The sequence below is a fragment of the Salmo salar genome, unplaced genomic scaffold (genome assembly GCF_905237065.1).
Source record: "Salmo salar unplaced genomic scaffold, Ssal_v3.1, whole genome shotgun sequence".
In the NCBI taxonomy this organism is placed as follows: domain Eukaryota; kingdom Metazoa; phylum Chordata; class Actinopteri; order Salmoniformes; family Salmonidae; genus Salmo; species Salmo salar.
This window is the reverse complement of record NW_025549002.1, coordinates 42,985-48,297: the sequence shown is the minus strand read 5'-3', so window position 1 is coordinate 48,297 and position 5,313 is coordinate 42,985.

Below are 5,313 nucleotides of genomic sequence, written 5' to 3'. Positions count from 1 at the left end.
TTGCCTGCAGCTTTCTGTGGTTCCAGAAACACTCAATCATCTTAAAACATGTCATGATTAGCTCTCAAGGTGTCCTTGTAGGTGTTGCTGTAACGGTTAGAGATGTGCAGAGTACATTCCATGACATCAGTGTTCCACTATGTACAACTTCCATTTTCATTTAGTTCTTTTTCCGACCTTCTTGTAGTTGAAGTGGTGTGAAATGATTCAACTCTGACTCAATGTTCAAACACACACAGACAGACACACAGACAGACAGACAGACAGACAGACAGGCAGGCAGGCAGGCAGGCAGACTGGCTGGCTGGCTGGCTGGCTGGCTGGCTGGCTGGCTGGCTGGCTGGCTGGCTGGCTGGCTGGCTGGCTGACTGACTGACTGACTGACTGACTGACTGACTGACTGACTGACTGACTGACTGACTGACTGACTGACTGACTGACTGACTGACTTCCTTCCTTCCAGAATAGAGCTGTCTCACATCTCTGACTCCCACTATCAGTCAAATCTCTTAGTCACTCACTACTACTGTGGATGATGACAGAGCTAGATCACGTTCCTCCATTCAGTCTCTAGTGTATATATACAGTATATGGTGCACTATGGGCCCTGGTCAAAAGTAGTCCACTATAAAGGGAATAGGGTGCCATTTGGGCTTCGTGCTGAAAGAAAGAAAGAAAGAAAGGACACTGCAGTGACCTATATTAACGGCTATTATGAGGCGCAGGTGTTTCCCTCACTGGCAATCTGAGATCTGTCGTTGCTAGGAGACCTACCAACGGATACAGGAAGAGAGAGAGAAGTGAGAAGGGGGAGATATTCAGAACACGCCGGAACACTTTATCACACATAGAATCCTCTGGAATGTCATCTGTACAAGAGAGTGACGAGGAAAGGCCCTGCTCAAAATTGAGTTTTCAAGGTGGCGAAATTCATCTTGACTACAAAGCAAGTCTGACAGCTAGCTAGTAAAATGAATGAACGTATTTGTTGATGGCTGAGCACCATTTACAACAACACTCAGACTACACGGACCTAATTTGGATTCACTTTTGTGCCATTTCTAGCTAATTGTTTATATCGTCAATCAGAGTAGCCATAGTCCTTTGTACAGTTCAGTCCATTAAATGGCAAGAAATGATGTCTCGCAAGCATCTCATTAAACTTTAGGCCTACAAGATGGGATATATTTACAAAGACACAGTTAACAATATATACGTGTTGAATTTGAAGCAGTATATTAACACATTTAGATTCAGCTTAACATATGGCCTCTTTCTATGACTGCTACTCTACATTCTGCTGACTACAGTATTATAATATGCTTCACCGCTGAAGCAATACTGCCCTCACCTGGCGAATACAGTCACTGCACGTACAATCTGCTGTCGCTCTGGCCGTCTGGCCAGCCTTTCGTCCCAGAGAGAGAGAGTGCACATTGACAATAGTTACATCTACAATCACAGATAGAAAGTAATTCCAAGAAGTACCACCTCTTTTTCCAGAGTTGGTACTGGATAACCTCTTATTCCAGTTTGTACTGGATAACCTCTTATTCCAGAGTTGGTACTGGATGACCTCTTATTCCAGAGTTGGTAATGGATAACCTCTTATTCCAGAGTTGGTACTGGATAACCTCTTATTCCAGAGTTTGTACTGGATAACCTCTTATTCCAGAGTTGGTACTGGATGACCTCTTATTCCAGAGTTGGTACTGGATAACCTCTTATTCCAGAGTTTGTACTGGATAACCTCTTATTCCAGAGTTTGTACTGGATGACCTCTTATTCCAGAGTTGGTACTGGATGACCTCTTATTCCAGAGTTGGTACTGGATAACCTCTTATTCCAGAGTTTGTACTGGATAACCTCTTATTCCAGAGTTGGTACTGGATGACCTCTTATTCCAGAGTTGGTACTGGATAACCTCTTATTCCAGAGTTGGTACTGGATGACCTCTTATTCCAGAGTTGGTAATGGATAACCTCTTATTCCAGAGTTTGTACTGGATAACCTTTTATTCCAGAGTTGGTACTGGATGACCTCTTATTCCAGAGTTGGTACTGGATAACCTCTTATTCCAGAGTTGGTAATGGATAACCTCTTATTCCAGAGTTGGTAATGGATCATCTCTTATTCCAGAGTTGGTAATGGATTACCTCTTATTCCAGAGTTGGTACTGGATAACCTCTGATTCCAGAGTTGGTACTGGATAACCTCTTATTCCAGAGTTGGTGATGGATAACCTCTTATTCCAGAGTTGGTACTGGGTAACCTCTTTATCCAAAGTTGGTAATGGATAACCTCTTATTCCAGAGTTGGTAATGGATCACCTCTTTTTCTAGAGTTGGTAATGGATCACCTCTTTTTCCAGAGTTGGTAATGGATAACCAATTATTCCAGAGTTGGTAATGGATAACCTCTTATTCCAGAGTTGGTAATGGATAACCTCTTATTCCAGAGTTGGTAATGGACCACCTCTTATTCCAGAGTTGGTACTGGATAACCTCTTATTCCAGAGTTGGTACTGGATAACCTCTTATTCGAGAGTTGGTAATGGATAACCTCTTATTCCAGAGTTGGTAATGGATAACCTCTTATTCTAATGTTGGTAATGGATAACCTCTTATTCCAGAGTTGGTACTGGCTAGAGTTGGTACTGGATAACCTCTTATTCGAGAGTTGGTAATGGATAAACTCTTATTCCAGAGTTGGAAATGGATAACCTCTTATTCCAGAGTTGGTACTGGATAACCTCTTATTCCAGAGTTGGTAATGGATAACCTCTTATTCCAGAGTTGGTACTGGATAACCTCTTATTCCAGAGTTGGTAATGGATAGCCTTCCCTGTAGCTCAGTTGGTAGAGTATGGTGTTTGCAACGCCAGGGTTGTGGGTTCGATTCCCACGGGGGGCCAGCACAGAAAAAAATAAAAATAATAATGTATGAAATGTATGCATTCACTACTGTAAGTCGCTCTGGATAAGAGTGTCTGCTAAATGACTAAAATGTAAATGTAAATGGATAACCTCTTATTCCTGAGTTGGTAATGGATCACCTCTTATTCCAGAGTTGGTAATGGATCACCTCTTATTCCAGAGTTGGTCCTGGATAACCTCTTATTCCAGAGTTGGTAATGGATCACCTTTTTTTCCAGAGTTGGTAATGGATAACCTCTTATTCCAGAGTTGGTAATGGATAACCTCTTATTCCAGAGTTGGTAATGGACCACCTCTTATTCCAGAGTTGGTACTGGATAACCTATTTTTCCAGAGTTGGTAATGGATAACCTCTTTTTCCAGAGTTGGTAATGGATAACCTCTTATTCGAGAGTTGGTAATGGATAACCTCTTATTCCAGAGTTGGTAATGGATAACCTCTTATTCTAGTGTTGGTAATGGATAACCTCTTATTCCAGAGTTGGTACTGGCTAGAGTTGGTACTGGATAACCTCTTATTCCAGAGTTGGTAATGGATAAACTCTTATTCCAGAGTTGGTACTGGATAAACTCTTATTCCAGAGTTGGTACTGGATAACCTCTTATTCGAGAGTTTGTACTGGATAACCTCTTATTCCAGAGTTGGTACTGGATGACCTCTTATTCCAGAGTTGGTACTGGATAAACTCTTATTCCAGAGTTGGTAATGGATCACCTCTTATTCCAGAGTTGGTAATGGATTACCTCTTATTCCAGAGTTGGTACTGGATCACCTCTGATTCCAGAGTTGGTACTGGATAACCTCTTATTCCAGAGTTGGTGATGGATAACCTCTTATTCCAGAGTTGGTACTGGGTAACCTCTTTATCCAAAGTTGGTAATGGATAACCTCTTATTCCAGAGTTGGTAATGGATCACCTCTTTTCCAGAGTTGGTACTGGATAACCTCTTATTCCAGTTTGTACTGGATAACCTCTTATTCCAGAGTTGGTACTGGATAACCTCTTATTCCAGAGTTTGTACTGGATAACCTCTTATTCCAGAGTTGGTACTGGATGACCTCTTATTCCAGAGTTGGTACTGGATAACCTCTTATTCCAGAGTTGGTACTGGATGACCTCTTATTCCAGAGTTGGTAATGGATAACCTCTTATTCCAGAGTTGGTACTGGATAACCTCTTATTCCAGAGTTTGTACTGGATAACCTTTTATTCCAGAGTTGGTACTGGATGACCTCTTATTCCAGAGTTGGTACTGGATAACCTCTTATTCCAGAGTTTGTACTGGATAACCTCTTATTCCAGAGTTGGTACTGGATGACCTCTTATTCCAGAGTTGGTACTGGATAACCTCTTATTCCAGAGTTGGTACTGGATGACCTCTTATTCCAGAGTTGGTAATGGATAACCTCTTATTCCAGAGTTTGTACTGGATAACCTTTTATTCCAGAGTTGGTACTGGATGACCTCTTATTCCAGAGTTGGTACTGGATAACCTCTTATTCCAGAGTTGGTGATGGATAACCTCTTATTCCAGAGTTGGTACTGGGTAACCTCTTTATCCAAAGTTGGTAATGGATAACCTCTTATTCCAGAGTTGGTAATGGATCACCTCTTTTTCCAGAGTTGGTACTGGATAACCTCTTATTCCAGTTTGTACTGGATAACCTCTTATTCCAGAGTTGGTACTGGATAACCTCTTATTCCAGAGTTTGTACTGGATAACCTCTTATTCCAGAGTTGGTACTGGATGACCTCTTATTCCAGAGTTGGTACTGGATAACCTCTTATTCCAGAGTTGGTACTGGATGACCTCTTATTCCAGAGTTGGTAATGGATAACCTCTTATTCCAGAGTTGGTACTGGATAACCTCTTATTCCAGAGTTTGTACTGGATAACCTCTTATTCCAGAGTTGGTACTGGATGACCTCTTATTCCAGAGTTGGTACTGGATAACCTCTTATTCCAGAGTTGGTACTGGATGACCTCTTATTCCAGAGTTGGTAATGGATAACCTCTTATTCCAGAGTTTGTACTGGATAACCTTTTATTCCAGAGTTGGTACTGGATGACCTCTTATTCCAGAGTTGGTACTGGATAACCTCTTATTCCAGAGTTGGTAATGGATAACCTCTTATTCCAGAGTTGGTAATGGATCATCTCTTATTCCAGAGTTGGTAATGGATTACCTCTTATTCCAGAGTTGGTACTGGATAACCTCTGATTCCAGAGTTGGTACTGGATAACCTCTTATTCCAGAGTTGGTGATGGATAACCTCTTATTCCAGAGTTGGTACTGGGTAACCTCTTTATCCAAAGTTGGTAATGGATAACCTCTTATTCCAGAGTTGGTAATGGATCACCTCTTTTTCTAGAG